The following is an 18235-nucleotide window of genomic DNA, read 5'->3' as shown; positions in this document are numbered from 1 at the left end:
ACTTTGCGTTGAGAAAAATGTATTCTTAATTTGTTTTATTTATATTTATTCATGTATTTTTTTAAGAATAGCTATGAAGCATACTTGAAGTTCTGATAATTATTGCTAAGTACAGACTTCTCATGCTGCGTATGATCAAAGTTAACAGTAAGTTTTACAATGGTGGAAATCAATCATCACAGCCTACAACAATCTGTATTCGTTACAGCCAGTAACGGCCTATATTCATTACAGCCGACAACGTCTTATATTCGTTAAAGCCAGCAACGACCGATATTTTTTATAGTCTATGGAGACTTTGAGTCATTATAGCTTACAACAATTTATATTCACTGTAGTATACAATTTATATTTGTTACAGCCAACAAGGATTTATATTCATTATAGCTTACAACGATCTATATTTGTTGGAGCTTACAACGTCATATGTTCGGTATGACTTAATATAACGACAGCAAAAAATCATAGAATCCTCTCCAGTTCATGTCATCGCAGAAGCAGCATGGAAGTACGGACGTCAAACGTCAAAGAAACAGCTGAAAGACAAAAAAAAAAAAAAAGTCAAATTATTGATAATAGTTAGAAGCTCTCTACCTCAGGTAATGGGCGGTTAGAATTATCTCAAATCAATGTATTGTACTTAAGAAAATATTAAAAATGCTGATCTCAAAATTATTAATTGAGAAAAAAAAACAGTTAAAAAATGGCTAATGAATTTATTGAATAAGAGAATAGGATCATGGATTCTAATGTGCCAACCAATCAGTAAATCTAAAACATGTGATTGAACCTCGCTGCTTTCGATATACTTAGAAAAATGGGGGCTACTTTATTGAAAAGTATTTTGATTCATATTAATGTTATTGATCTATTAGTAAGAATGTATTTTTATCACACAAGTGAAATTTCTGCCAGTATTTAATGAGCTATTATAAGTCCGTTTATGGCTATATCCTTGAAACTTTTTTATCACACTGTTGAGTGAATGGAATTCATCTAATATTGAATTGATATTCATAATTTTGATCCTTTCCACCATCCTGGAACTCTCATAGGCATTATTCTTATCCATAGTCATGGATCGCAGTCGATGTAACAGTTCCGTAGCAATGGTGGTATCTGGTTCGAATATGAAAGGAAAATAAAGGATTTTTTAAAACGATTAAAGGGATTTATCCTTATAATGCGATATTTTGGATAATTTTATTTTAACAGATATAAATTGGAAAGATTTATTCCTTTACAAAAGCCCTTTATGTTCTTTTTTCTTGTAGGAAAAGGTTCCAAAGAAATAATAAAATTTTAATTTTATTATTCTTAGAGCAGATGAAAAAAAATATGGTACACCAAAATATATTATTATTATTAGAGCAGATTAAAAAAATATCGTGCATTAAAAAAATATTTTTTTGATGACCTGAAAAAAATCAGGGCTCAAATGAATTAAATTTTTTGTTTAAATAGTTGAGGAGTTTAGAAATATATCCATGAAAAATTTTAAAAATTGGCAGGTTCAAGAGAAAATGCAACTTATTTTTTTTAAATCTCTCATCCATTAAATTCGTGAAAATTTAATCCAAAATCTAAACTGTAGAATATATTATTATTGAAAGATTTATGACCAAACTTCTCTTTTTGGTTCTAATGGAATCATATTTTCTCTAGGGAAAATGTTCATAGGTCGTTACACTGGAAAACGAAAGACAACATGATGACAGACGTGGATCAATATTTGTTATCACTAAAGCGTTAGTCTCCCAGAGAAAAGAGAGTTTTAAATCATTTCTTGGAAATAGTTCTTGCTATCAAAGGGAATTGAAGTTTTTAATTTATCTATCAAATTTTAGAAGTAAATTTTAAGGAAAAGTGTAAATATTTAGTATTTGTCACACAAATTTTTAAAAACAAACATCCAAAGTACAAAAAATTCTCCAGGTAACAAAAAAAAAAAAAAAAAAAAAAAAAGTCAATTATAAAGAAAAAAAATTATAGCTTTTAACTATAGCTTTACTCATTTTAAAAGATTTTTCTAATTCCTGACGATTATCGGATAAAAATATGAAGACATGTTTCTTCTTTCCTATGTCATTTCTTCCTATAGATAATTCTAACCAATCTATGGACTACCTGTTATTTCCCAGCATTAGTAAGAAATCCTTTAACCACACATGCGATAATACAATAAAGGTGGAGAGTAGAACTGATTACAAGGACAGAAGAACTATTTATAGATACGTTTTGTTTTTAAAAAAAGTGAAATCTTATGTTTTTACGGTTTACAGTAAAAACCACTTTATTATTTCGTAAAGAAAAAAAAGCCACTCCAAAATGGTGGCAATACTTCAAAATACAATAAACTGGTTCCTTAATCCATACAAGATAGAGATCTATTTTTAATTTAGATTTCATAATCGTTTTATTATATTATTATGATTATAATTTCAGACAATATTTATAGGATTTAGAATATTTTAATAATTCAAACTTTTTCCAATGATTAAATAACACGCAATAAACATTTCAATTTCTCTTATTACGTAACCATTCTTGCGTTGCCATAATTTGAGATAGCTTTCTAGAATCTTTATCACACAACATATAACAGCAGGTAATTTTCATTATGAGATATATTGTTATAGTTTAGATCATTTTATTACAACAGATAGAAATTGGAACGATGCATTCCTTGCAACCCCTTCTTGTTCTTTTTTCTTGAAGGGAAAGGCTGGAAAAAAATATTGAAATTTTAATTTTGCTTCGAGAAATTGTGGAATTTTTGTATTCATGAGGTTCAATTTTGAAATCAAAGGAAATAACTATGAATTGAATTTTTGCCCTTAGAATTTTTTTCTTTTATAATTAGGGGCAATATTAATGTTCGTAGCACCCCTAGACCAAGAAAAAATTATGTTCAAATTCATGTATTCACTTGCATAGCCGAACAAAAAAAAAGTGATACGTAAAGGCATTTGATGTAAAACTTTTTAATTAATTTTTAAATGATAAAACAATTTTAAGCAATCTTTGTATAAAAAACGCTAAAGTACTTGGCATAAAAATCGATCTTATTACTTATTGTCGAATGGCAACAGTCAAATGTGTTCAAACCATTATATGAATTTCAGACTGCTTCATTGAACGTTTTTGCAGTTTATTGAATTCAATGCTTCGCTTAGTTAACTAAGCGGGGAGGGACAAATTAAGCTAGGAGGATCAACATACTACTTCTTCTTCTTGCGTACAGCCGACTACCCTGCCACCACTGAAAGTAGCAGTATCGAGAGGAGATCAAAATACTAATAAAATTATTCTGAATAGTATTCGCCGTATCATCAAAATGTCCATTCGGATAGGATATAAAAGAAATTAAGAAATAAGCTTCAAACAGAAGGCTTAATAGAGCGCAAAATTGGACGTAACCTTCACCAGATTGGTAACAGGCTGATCATCGCTTCCAAAACAATTATCTTACAAAAATTGTTTTTGTATTATCTTAAAACTCAAAAAATTATCTTTTGGATTATGTCAATTTCATTTTCGTACAATTTTCGCCTTAATTTCAATAATATTTTTTAAAACTCAATTTGATACAATGGTTTTAAATGTTATGATAATCGTAATATATACATTTTTTATTTTGCCATAAACTAATTCAATTTAATTCCTATGTTTCAGCTATATCAAATAACAAGATGAATTCAGAAATATAAATACATATACATTTTATGTGAATCATTTAACAGCTTGAAAAGTCAATAATCTAGGCCAACAAGCTAGTCGTCAAAGGCGGATAGTATTCATTAACTTGCACATTAAGTATCAGTAAATCTTGAATTTATTAACAAAATATTTACAGTTATAATTATGCAGCATTTATTTTGAGGAGTGGAAGCCCGATGAACAAATGACAGTTTTGTTTGGTAGATAAGAACATCGATAAGGCACCCTTAATCGATCGTCTAACAGTGAAACAAGAAGGGTAACTGCCTAGGGCCCAATATAATTTTTTATTCCGTGTTATCATTAGTGATTTAACAGATGAACATATAAGTCGAAGCATGACATTAATTTTTCGTTTCCTCAGGTTATTTCACTTTAAAAAGTGACATAAATGCACTAAAGTCTTGTCCCTGTCTATCGTGAATAATCATCCAATGGTAAATCCTGCTGTAATTATGGATTTCATCTAAGCGTTTCTCGGATTTCTGTGATGTAATCAAGATTTTTTTAGATATTGAAATGAATAGTAAGGCATCGGGAACAAAGAAAAATGATATAATAAAAAAGCGCCATTGGTCATCTTTCTGTACCGTATCTACTCCGTTCATATGGTAACATTTTATATGAAAGTACAACTTTTGTCTCATGGCGCATCTAAGACCCTTAGAATATACACTCCTTTGCCCCCGATTGCTTAGAGTTACCTAATGGTAAAACCAACTCCACTTATGGTTCTAAATGATGATCTTAACAAATTTTTGCGTCGTAATAAAAGTTTTTTTAGTTACTAAAATGAAAAAGAATGCAAGAAGAAAGAATGACTCGTTAAAGGAGCTTTACTGCGCATCTTCTGGTACAGTACCCGTATCACCCATATGGAAAAGGGTAAAGGCCATCCATTCAGATAATTTCTTTTTAATTTCATCTGGAAAATTCTTATGTAAAGAAGAAGTTTTCCTAAATAAGGTAACAATAACAAAAGAAAACGATAAAACTGATTCAATACTTTCCATTTCAGTGCGCTGCTTATTTTATTTTTTCATTTTAAATCTTCAAAATCTTCCTATCCTCTAAAGTAAAATGGTTTCTTGGCGCCGTTATTATTTCCGCGTTTTATGACAATAAGAAAAAAATGAAGAAAACACGCCAACATGCTTGTACCCTAGTGGTATTTGGCTCTTTTAATATCACAAATATTAGAGGTTTCGTTTTCTCATAAAATATTTATAGCGTATAAAATCGCATGCCTTCTATATTAGATTCGTTTTAAGGGAAAATATCATAAAACATGAGGCTTAAAGAATGTTTGAGTATTAGAATTTATGGTTTTCTAAGAATTTCCGGTTTCTTGTAACAAAGAAAAAGCGTGGTTTACTTACATTATGCAAACAAAAATGAAATAATGTAGCACCTTTCTCGTCGAATTTAAAAATGAATTATAATGATATATGTTAGAATATTAAGAGATATATGATAATTTCATACCTCTCTTATCATGATTTCATATATTTCTATCGAATTCAAGACAAATCCACCGGGTTTATGGACAGGAATATTAAATAGGCAACGAATCTAATTTCCTAGGGGTTCCTTAACTTTTGAAGGTCTCGAGGTCTCGATTTTTTTTTTCAGATTAATTTAATTTTTGTACTTTGACTGAGTTTTCAAAGGCTGAGTGATGAACCCATTCAAATTCAAATTAAATAGGACAAATATTGGATCATTGTTTCAGCAACATTCCTAAATGATTACCTTTTGTAAGTTTAATATTAAGTTACTTTATAACTCGAAAAAAAAATTCCTTATAATTTAAAAATTATCCATCCTTTCCTATTCTATTATACATCCCTATAATAAAATAGTATTTAGATTATATTTCATTTTTTCATTTTTTATTTAGTTGTTTAAAAAAATTTAATTTTGAAATCTCATTTGAAAATGTGGATGTAAGGAAAATTTCTGTTTAGGTGAGTTTCTATCTGCCGGTCAGAATTGTTATTAAATCTGTAAATCAAAGCATTTTAATTGTTTCGCTGAATATTTTTGAACAGAAAATTTAAACAGAAACAAAATATATAATTAAAAATATAAAACAAGCATAAAAATATTAAACTAGCAAAACTAGCAAAAATAGTAATGAGTATAAAAACATTTTAAAGACTTAATCCGATAAATAATAAAAAAAACAATTCAAGTTTGGATTCCAAAGTAAATCTCTTTTTACGTAAGATTCTTAATTGCCAAGGAACAGCTGTTAAGAACAATGTAATCAATTTCTAATAAAATTGATTTTTTAATAATGATTTTATGCTTCTCAATAATTTGGCAATATACCATAATTAGATATTAAGTTATATATAATGCATTTCAATTTCAATTAAGAATTTTATTTAAAAAGTGTGAACATATTAGGATTTTTAAGGAAATTCAGCAAATCCAATAAACGATTTCTTCTTTAAGGGTAAATCGCTTATTCTAGATAAATATCAAAGGCATCGGATTCCCTTACCTTGTAGTTTATTATTGAGTGAAAAAAGAACATCTTCCAGTTCAGTAAAATTTTTGCTTTAATATTTTCTAAAATAAAAATAGTTCTTTTCGTTCTATCCGAAATTTTTCTGGGGAGTCGCAATTTCCGATATCCTACTTTAAGTCCGCTTGGGTCAATGAGAGTATGCGGGTTCTCCCTTTCTGCGTTTGCCATTGAATTGACCAAAACTCTATTGAAAGGTTTCGCTTTTTTTCTTTTCTTCTCTTTGTAACACCTACGGGGAACAGCAGTTTTTGAACTACCGGATTCTGTGAAACGTGGTTAAAGGCGATTACTTTTTTTAGTATGGTTCATAATGCATCGAGTCATGCAACTGGTAAAAAATAAAAGTTTGGCAGCAAGCGTTAAGCTTTTTGTCTCTTTAACAAAGGAGCGGACATAGAAATACATTTTCCGATTGCGTTATTTTTTTCATTTATCTTTATCTTTTTTTTATCTTTCATCCATAAAAATGTCAAAAGCTATAAATAGGTTATAGTTTAAACCAGGGTTCCTTAATCCCTGGACACTGATTCTAAATGTAATCAAGTAGAAAAATATAGGATTGTAAAAATTTTTGCATCACTTATTTACATCTGAAGCTCTATTAAAATAAAAGAGAAAGTATATATGTGTTGGCACTCTACAGGATAGACCATTTGATCGAGAGCTAACAAATTTGGCCCATATATATAATATATAGTATGCACTTCGGATCGGCCATTTCGAAAGTTTAAATAAAAAATTTTAAAAATTGGCTTTTTTTCATAGTAATTCCCGAAGATATTATTGCAGAAATTTTTTTTTACTCCTTTCAAAAATTTAAATAATTGTCATTGTAATGATGCCGCTTTAAAAGCCGAGCAAATTTTTTGTAAATTTTTGCAAATTCTCAAAAGTATTTTCTTTCTAACTTTCAACAATGTATCACATTTTTGCCTAGAAATTCTGATCACTTTGCTTATTTCATCAAATATTTAATTTTGTGATTTTTCTTCCATTGCTGAACGGTAAGGAAGAAATATTCTATTGAATATCTCTATTGTTTACAGGACGAATAAAAAAGTGGGGTTAAAATATCGCAAAAGTAGAAGATAGATGAGCCGAAAAAGTTTAACAGCGTTAAGATGTTATGTGACTGATTTCTACTTGAAAGGTTCATGTATATGTTACGGCCAAAGCCCGAAATACGGCCAGTTCGCGAACTGGCCAAGAGGTTTGGCCAAAGTCCGAAATACTTGCAATTAATGTTGTATTTTCTACTTTGGCTGGCCATTTCGTGAAGTGGCCGGGAATCCTTGGCCAAAGCCCGATGTGATAATCTATACTTATAAATAAAGCTCAATGTATGTTTGTGCGCGCGCGCGCGCGCGCCCGTATGTGTGTGTGTGTGTTGGCGCTCTACATTCCAAACCGTTTGACAAACAGTTATCAAATTTGTTATATATATACCTTGAAGGTCGAAAATATGCACCGTGGAGCGATTTTTTAAAATTTTTAATTAGAATTTTAATTAAAAATTAAGCGTAATTTCGGCGATTTGTCGCTATAACCAGAAAATATTACAGCACAAAATCGATTTTTGCATCAAATTAAAGCTTTTTTAAATTAAAGCTTAAAACTTAATTTATAAATTATGCTTAGATTATATTATGCTAAAATTTAATCTGCACGAGCACGTCAAATTAAAAAAATAGCTTTTATCAACGTGTTGCCATCACATTGATAGAAGTTTAAATTAAAAAATAAATCAACTATTATTGCACATTTAATAAACAAAATTGTAATTTTTTGCAGGTGTCTGTATAAAATGAAAAAAAAAAAAAATGAAATAAGATATTTTCTGAAAAGTGAAAGGAGGAAAAGTTTTCTATGAGCTTTGACAACACCTATATTATTAATTCAATAAAACAGTTTAATTTAAGGCAAACATAGTTTAATATACTTAGGATAATCATTCTAATCAACTACCATCAGCTAATTTGGGTCATACATTTGTTAACAAAATGGTCTAAATTGACTAAATAATTATATTTAATATAACTTTAGTCAATAAATGCTCCGATGAATCAGGAATTTTAAATTTTTACATAGGTCCTCTACCCTTTGAATCATATTTAACAAAATATTCTTGAGACACCAATATTTTTAATAAAAATTGTTGAACTCCAACCAACTAAATCAATCACTAAAACTGACTGATTTATGAAATTTCAATATCACTCTTCTATAAAAACTGGTGATTTTAGACCACTTCACCGAGTGTCTCAATGAAGATACGCTAATCCTCTGCAGGGTTTCTCGACATTGAAATTGAAAACTGAAGGTAATTGAAAACTGAACACTCAATTTGCCTTTGTATTCATACACGATACGCAACGCCTTTGCTCAAGATATAATGTTTTCATTTTGAAGGGCACAAATCTAATCTTCAAGCTATCACGTTGTTAAAGTACATACGTTCACTGAATAATTTCTATTATGGCTTTAATATGAGAACAGAATAACACGAGATCATATTTTTATATATTACAAGCTTATTTTTAACTCAGAGGTGTCACTTATATTTGAACTCGTTTCTGAAACAATTGTACTTAAAAAAAAAAAAAAAAAAAACAGTACACAGAAGTACTCATTTTTAAATACTTCATTTTTAACAGGGTGTAAAACAATGTGCTCTTGATTCCTTTCTTTCTGCTTTGGCCGATCGTCCCCAGCCATTTCGCGAATTGGCCGGCCAAAGCCCGAAATCAAGAAAAGATCGGACATTGGCCGATAAGTTTACAGCAACGTTGGCCAGATCGCGAATTGGCCGGCCAATTCGCGATCTGGCCGATTTCGGGCTTTGGCCGTAACATATACAATGAACAGAACATATATAACTATTAAAACAACACGGCTTTAATTTTTATTACAATGTGATACTTTAAAATTGTTTGCTGATGGAATTTTGTACATAAAGGTACGTCTAAGGGACTTAATTGAAATTAAATATGACCATTTTCCAGCGAATTAACTGGTCACCAAAGGGAACTAATCTTAAACGTCAGTAAAATAAAATATGAAAGACAATTAAAATAACACGGGAAATTATTTCGTTAAGATGTTGCATCAGAATTCACAAAAAAAAGCTGTTTTAAATGCATTTTTGCGTTCATTTTTTTATTTGACTTGTAAATTTGTAAAGGTGAATTTGATAATATCGAATTTTCTCTAACTTTCTTATATGCAAAAAGTTTACATTTTGTACTTAGTGTGTTCTTTATGGCATGCTATTATTTTAATATTTTCAAGGGTTAATTATGAAAGAATGAATGAAATGAAATGAATTTTTATTCTATACAAAAGGCGCCACCTAATAGGAAATTTGAGAAAAATTATTTACTGATTCCAATATAATAATTCCATTTATAATAATGAATTACAATAAATGACTAAAAAACAAAATAATTTTAAAGAATTCTATTTTTTAGCTCATTAATAATGAAACAGGTCTTCATTAAGTTTAAATTTTCATCATTTACTATTGCCTTATTTGAATGTTGATTTTTTTATGTATAATAGAAGTTAAATAACTTTGCCAATTAATTAAGGGGTTCGTGGAAGATGTTTTCGACCAAGGAAAGATTACGAATGAAAAAAGATACAGAAGCTCTAGTATGAACTGTTATAGATGCTTTTCATTTGTTACAGTTTATACCGTCAATAGAAAAGATCGGAAAATAGCGAAAACACCTTGAATTATTTTATATGGACTGAAGCAAAACATATTTATCGGAGTAAAGGCTTATTGTTTTAAATTTCTTTCCTGGAAAAAACAAACAAACACTTAGGTTTTCTTTTTTCTTTCTTTTCTTTTTTTTTTTTTTTGAAATTATTTCTCTGTTACACAATAGTCATCATCGAAAAAACATCCACTGAACGAGAGGAGATGTGTCGGATCAATAGAAAATATATTCTTCAAATAGGCTCGCAAGTTTTCCGTCGAAATGCTTCATCCTTGAAATATTTAATAGAGTGGATCCCTAATCTTTAAAAGTAAATACTGGTCTTCTGCTGAAACCGTCTCCAGTCCATTTTCTCTCAGAAATATTTGGAGGTAATGCCAGTGAAATGTGAAGATATCTTTCTCTCACTTCCCTCTTCCCAGCTATTATTATAAGACTTTATTTGAAACAGCAATGCGTCCCTTTCTATTATGATCATCATATTATAAAATGCAAATTCACATTTCTATTTCATCTATCTAACAATGAAGCTTTTGGTTGAATAAATATTTAGGATTAAGTATAACAAACTAGAGACATATTTATTTGTTGATAAGAAAATTTTAAACAAACGTTTATTTCAGTTGAATTGTAGCGAATAAAAAAGGTTTACATAAAATGAGGTTTTTATTATTTTCCTAACTACAAAACACTGTAGAAACTTTTTGTGATTAAATTTTAAAGGAAGCTTCAGGAAAAATGAACATTTCATATTAACTAAAACTTAAACATTTGATTTTAAAAATTCTGATTTATTTCTACATATATATATATATATATTATGAAAAATTCACTTCCGCCTTTATATGTTATTTTCTAATTTCCAAATCCAGTTCTAAAGAGGAATTTAAAACAGCAGTATGCATTATAACATGCATTTTGATATGAGTCCCTCAACATGATTTGATATTATTTACTCAGCATATATTCAAAAGAGTTGGGTTAGTCTTATGAATTCTATAGCAGATGAAGAAATTTTTAACTATTCATGAATAAATCAAATCCTGTAAAAGTTCTCATTTCTGTATTTATTTGTCAACTTTAAAATTAAACAACCCCAAAACAACTTCGATTCTTGGTCTTTCTTCTCATCTGCTTTTTTATCTTCTAGTGTTTTATATTATATCGTGAGAGCCAATGTTTTCTTATTCCGTACGTCTCAATTCGTAGGAGGATTTATACTTTCCCGAGATGTTATAATATGTGCGCACAAACTGATTATGGAAATTAATCATGATTCAAAATCTTCAGATTAATTTGTTCACCAGTGCTGACTAGGAAAGAAAAGAATGAAGACTCGGTAAGAAAAAATGTTTCTTACCGAAACATTTTTTCTTGGATATATTTATGAGGTTGTGCGAGAATAATCTTTATTAATCTAAATAAAGGTATTGGTTATTTATAACCAATTTATCGCTCGGAAAATTCCCCATCAAGTAATTCATGTACTGTATGTGTTCAGTAAGGTGAAGCACCGTTCTACTGAAATGGTTGGTGGGTATCAAACGTGGATATTCGTTTGTAAATATTCCATTTGTAAAATAACGTGGAACTTCAGAAGATCCCAGTACACATTACCGTTAGTCACCTTCTTTACGAAGAAGAATGGATCAGTTAACCGACCTATTTCGGGGCTATTTCGTTCATATTCGACCGAAATGTGTGAGTTTTCAGATTCCCATACCCTAAAAGTTATGGCAATAAATCATGATAGAAAAAAAAACTATTTAATTTCTTAATTGGTTTATCGTAAATTGCATTTCTTTCACATTTTCGTATTTTTTAAATTAAAGTTTAGAATAATAAAGATCTTTTTTTAGATACTCTATTTTCTAAAGAGAGAAGGCTTCCTATTGCGGCCAATATGAGCATAGTAAAGGAAACACGCATCCCATAAGAGATATACTATATCCAAGATGAGCAAAATAATAACGAAGTCACAAAAGTATTCTGCCACAAATTCGCGGATATTTCTTTTATTCTGCCCTTCTCCTTCCTCGATTCTCATAAAAAGGGAGGGACTGCACTATCCACCACCACCACTTTGATTAAGTACCATGAGTGACAAGTCCTGCCTTGGATGAAATCAATATTCTTTCAGGCTTCTTCAAAGCTAATTCAAAGCTTCTATTCTGCCACAAATACCAACGTGTTTTCTGAATTTTCACTTCCAACATAAATTATTTTATTCTAATAACTATGATAAACTCTAAGGTCTGTCTTGGAATAAGTTATTTTCATTATGTCTTTTTAAGGCTACTACAGAAATTCATTTAAAACTATAATAGTGTCAAGAGGCGATCGTGAAAAATGAATTTGATACTTTTTGCTGTCATTAGGTAGTAAAAGGATTTCGAGTATTTTATTAAGCTAATAAGAAGACCCCTAACTTTTTTAATTAAGAAATCCACTGCGGAAAAAGGTGAATGTAATGCCCTAATTAGCTTAGAATTACGTCTTCTTAATGGTGTTCTAACCAGATCTAATTATTTATTTTAGGCTGAGAAGTAAAAGAAGAAGCGTAACGAAAGAGGGAGACAATTATCTTCAAGTTTTAATTCTTTCGAGTGTCTAAGTAATGACCCTTTGTTAATCCCTGTACCACCAACTAAAATTATTTCGTCTCGTGGGATCTAATTATAATTTTCGCACCAGTCCTCCTGAAGGCAGAACTCAATTTAATTCTAAGAAATTATCTAGAGCTTATCTACCTCACAATGTTATTAAAACAATTAAAGCTGAAAGAATAGCTTCAAACGAGACAAATCCAAGTTCTGTCCGAGAACTTGTCCGTGAGTGATCAAAAACTTGTAGTATTTTTGCCACAGAGTTTTAATATACGAGGCGTATGTTGCTTAGAAAACAATGCTAACATGCTGACTGAGACGCGTTTCTAACAAAGGGATGGATTCTTTGAGTTTACTAATTTTGCCTGCAGAAAATAAGAAATATGCTTTATCACACAGAAGGGTAACTAATTTGCATAACAATGGGAATTCAAGTGACTCGATGTTTGATTACGCAGCAATTAAATCCCCGCCTTTTCATTTCCCTTTGTTCTCATTTTCCCTTCAGTGTGACTGATAAAGCGGAAGGAAAACAGTAAATTAAACAAGCGACGAGATTAACTAGAGATTTAGTTTTAAATATGCATTAGTTGCGCATCTTATTTCCGCAACACCAGCAACTAAATGCATTCCATCCGAAAAGAGATTGAACTTTAATATATTAGCGTTGTTAGGAATTAAAGTCGCCTGGCTGAGAGATTATCTGGGTTTAGTGTGTGGAGATATTCTTGCGCCGCATTTGCATTTCTCTTCAAGGGCGAAGTTGCATTTTGAGTTGCTATATCAAGAGAATTTATCGAGCTTGGGATTAGATGAGTAAATTAAGATTAAACGGATGTCATGTTCTTTGAATGATGATATTCGTTTCTATTACAATTACTTTCTTAAATATAATATACTAATATTACAAGATATGCGTTTAATCGTTAAAATGAACAATAATTCGCTGCTGTTAATTGTCTAATTCCTTCTAAGAAGTAATATTTCTATAACTAACATATATATACTGGGTGACCACTGAGGTTAAAAAAATTATAACTGAGCTCATTTTTAACCATTTACTTTTTGTAACTTATAGAGTATTCCTTGGTAATTCCTAGCAAACGTAAAAACTTACTGAACTTTCTATTCAATTGAAAGATTATTTATAGAAACTCAGAAAAAAATACTGGCAATTTTTTTAATAATTTTAATTTTTTTATAGTTTTAAATAAGTTTTATATTTTAATATATTTTATTATTTTAATAATTTTTATAAGAAATTTAAGTTTAAGAACATTTGTAATAATTTTTTGTATTTTTAATAATTTAAACATTTAAAATAATTTTGCTTAAAAATTCAACGAAAAATTTATAAAATAATAAAAATAAAACGCGTTTTTACAAGTCATTTTTTTATTTTATAACATTCACTTTTTTTTGGCCCCTTTAATTCATTATACAGAGTGTTTCACTGCTAGGGTATTAACTTCAAAAAGAAGGTAATGCGTTCAAGTTTAGTTTACTAAAATTATATTAATATTTCATTTTATAGAAACACTGAGGTTATTTTGTGATTAATCTCGTAATTTCAAACCATAGTCAGATGATGAGAAAGATTCCTGAACCAGTCAAACATAGATCCCACAAACAGAAGGACGTTCAACCCTAGAGGTAAGATTTAACGTACGATGGACTTACATATATGACGAAATTTTGATGAAATTGGATTTCGAATGTGAAACTCCTGAAGCATTATCCTCAGACCTTTTATTATCATTACCGGGTATCTGATTTCCGGAGAAAATAAAATAAAGCGAAAAGTGTCAAAATCGAGCAAATAAAGTGTCCTTGGTATGTTCTTTCCTAACAGAAGGACGTTACTTCTATCCTCAAGTGCTGAACTCATGCATTGGCTTCATGACTTATCCCTTTCTATTCTTTTCGCATGGTAGGTATAGCCTGGTTGGTAGGGCGTTGGATTCGCGACCCTTGGGTTGTGAGTTCGAATTTCGCCGGCCGAAGACTCTTCTTGTATGGTGGCTGGCGCACGTTTAAATCTGTTGTGGTCACGAAGTCCTCCATACCGGGAGTAATACCACTGGATCAGGGGTGACAGTTCTCTGATTCAGGTCTTAATTACGATCTTTGGGTGAGTGAATGAAATGCCTGAATGAAGTCCGCCCCGTAAAATGGGTTGTGACGTGTGTGTAGCTAAGTCGTACTCTCTGCTCTAGATGCCGCTACTGAAAAAGCAATAGACGCAACCTTGTCTTAAAATCCCTGACTTCTAAAGTCAGTGGACTTGTCTATGACAAGTGCCATTAGAAACAACAACAACATTCTTCTCTCTCTACCCCCCACCCCTTCGATGTTATTTACTGTCAAGGTGTGCTATTGTTTTGAACTAATTTTACATTTGATTACATACTTCAAATTTCTCCGACTCGAAGCAAGGCATTTTTATCGATATGTTTCAACTAAAACAGGACACAAATGTTGGTTGCACTGTTCATATGTAATTTTAATTTATGTGTACATATGTAATGAATTTTCTAATACATATTTAATTTGAGGCTTCTTTTTCATGTAAAAGAATATATACAGTTTTCTATGCCTTATGTTTGCTATTTTATGAATAAAAGTAAATTTTTTCTGATGCCATTTTTATTCGAAATTTCAGTGAAATCATCCAAATTTTACCAAATCCAAATCGATATGGTGAAATTCGTGTAATCCATCTAATGCGGGAATTGAAGTTTTACTATATGATTATTCTAGAAGACTTTTCACGTAATTTAAACAACCAATTCAGTTACAATACGCATGATAATATTCCCTGCACGATCAACAGGGGTATAGTATACTTATATTTTCTGGCGATCCCCGGAAAAATGATTAAGAGAAAATAGATCCGGTGAATATATGAATCCACGAAGTCCATTTGAAAGTTGCCCAAAAATGACTTGTTAGACATGACGAATGTCTACACTAATATGGGTATAATCTACACCATACTCGAACTGCATTTCACAGCGCGGTGACTAATAGATCAAAAATTTTTTATTAAGCTTAGATAAATATTCGATATCTCTAAAATGAGGATTTGAGTATTATTGAGTAAGTATTGCAAAACATTTTACGTGTTATTATATAAATTATTTTATTTATTTAAGATTTTATTTTATTATTTATTATGTTATTTTCTATTTTATTTTATTATTTATTTAAGTAGTCTTGTAATTGTACATTTACTAAAGTTCAGCACGATTTCCAACGTTTTTTGTATGTTTAATTCAATCCAATTGTCTTATGATTGTGAAGATTGAGTTTTGTAATCGATTGATTAGTAACATTCTGATGCATCAAAATTTTGTACAGCTGCTTGTTTGTAATCGCGATAATGTATTTTTATATTTTTATAACTTAATTACCCGCTAATCAATTAATTATCATTAAATATTGATTCCATGCATATGGCGCCATCTGGTAATAACACTAATAATTTAATAATTTTAATAACTTAATAATTTAAGGAAAATTGTTTTTAAGATTCCGCAATATATATGATAATGTTTTATGAAATATATTAAATATTTTAAAAAATAGAAAATGATAAATATAAAAAAAAGATTTTATTAAAATTTTAAAACACAAAAATGATCAAAATATTTTTTTAAATAAAAAATATCTGGTCATCAAAACAAAATCTTAGAAACTCGACACTGAAAACAATACTATAAAGAAATTTAACCACAATAAATATCACAAAAGAAAATTTATTAAATATTTATTTGAAATTAAAATATATTATGAATATGATAAAAATTCAATTTATACGTATTTCTAAAAATGTTTTTCAGTTTTAATTATTTAGGCTTATCATCTTTTTGCTTTAAAGATTAATACGCCATTTCTGTAGCTCAACCTTGGAATATGCATTCAAATTTGATACATTTTCGAAATTTATTATTTTTATTTTTTTAAGTATACTTTATGTATGAAAATGACACACACACACACACACACACACAGATATATATATATATATTTGTGTGACTATCCTTCATTTATATTCATATTTTAGATTGAACAGCGTGTATAAAAGAAATTCTTAACTAAATTTATGATTTGGATCTTGTTTGTTTACTACGTGCCTTTGTACTTATACATTTATTTCATCAAACTTCTTGAAAGTGTGTATTTACTTAATATAATATAATTTATTTCCTTCCTTTTAACTTTCCATCACCTTTTGCAATATTTGTATCCATAAATATGTATATTTATATATAAACTATAAAAATCAGATGCATTTTTTTTTGTCATAATGTAAAAAAAAAGTTAATTATTGCTTCATTAAATAACTATTCCAAGACCAATTTTCAATTAGAAAAGAAAAAAAAGAGAGAGAATCTAATTAACGGTTAATAGATTTAATTAAGAAGGATTAATTATTAACTTTATACTATTAAAAATAAGACTTTAATAACCAAATTTATACTGTTGAAACTGTATTAAAGACAGTTTTTAAGAAGAGATTTTCATCAGTGTACTAAAAAATGTAAATTTGTTTCAGTTGTTTTCTACTTTTTAGCGTTTATTCATTCCTTTCTATAAATATTATTGACTCTTGAAATCATTTTTTTCTCAAATTCTTATTAGATGGCAGTACTCAAATGGAAACAAAAATTATTTAACACAATTAACCCCAAGCAATTAACCGATGATCGAGTTCTAAAAATATTAAAATAGTGTTTAATCAACGAGGATACCCAAATGAGCAAATATTTAAAAACTCGGCAGAATAGTAAGGGATGGGAAAATCGGTTATGATATTTCTTTACCAGTATGACACAAGTCAAGTTAAATAAAAAGTATTTAAAAATAAATTGAAATAATTTAAATGATATGAGAGTGAAATGATTTTTAAAAAAAATTCATCAAGAAAATGAAGCAATATACCGAAAAGAAATGAAATATAGAATCTTATATATTGTAAATATATAATCTGTTTAAAAATGCTATGTTAAACTATTTATGTTAAATTTTGCTGTTAGAAAGAATTTGAATAAATATGACATTGCTAACAAATATGGAGTTTATTTTTAATAAATGCGCATAAATTTCATAAGCCCCAATCAATTTCTGCTTAAACGACGGCTGTGCTGTAATTTATGAATTTAAAGTGACCGTTTAGAATTTAAGCTGACATTTTCGTTTCAAAATGATCATTAGTTCAATCTTCTGTGGGGAGCAAGCGATCCAATAGTCACGCTTTCCATGTTATATTTTAGTATACATTCTGATTGTCCCAAGGATAATTACGATTTTGAGAGTAATGGAAGTCAAGCTTTAAAGAAATGATTGTTGTAATTATAAATCACTTTGAGCAGATGTCAAGCAGTGAAATAAAGTTGAAAAAAAACCCCCCAACTATTAAATGTTAAAATATCAAACGATCAATTTAAAATTACGAATAAATTCTTTCCTGAAGACCATTCTTTTGCAATTTAAAGTATTTTTATCTGTCTGGAAAGTTATCTAGACTCTATAAAACCACACAAAAGAATAGCTGAATGAAAAGGCTAAATAAAACTTCTCCACGAAACATTTTTTCTGAAACTTATTTTATCTAGACTAACTTTTCAAATTAACTTTTTTTTTTCAAA

Source organism: Argiope bruennichi, chromosome X2, assembly GCF_947563725.1.
Source record: "Argiope bruennichi chromosome X2, qqArgBrue1.1, whole genome shotgun sequence".
Lineage (NCBI taxonomy): Eukaryota > Metazoa > Arthropoda > Arachnida > Araneae > Araneidae > Argiope > Argiope bruennichi.
Note: the sequence above shows the minus strand (reverse complement) of the source record.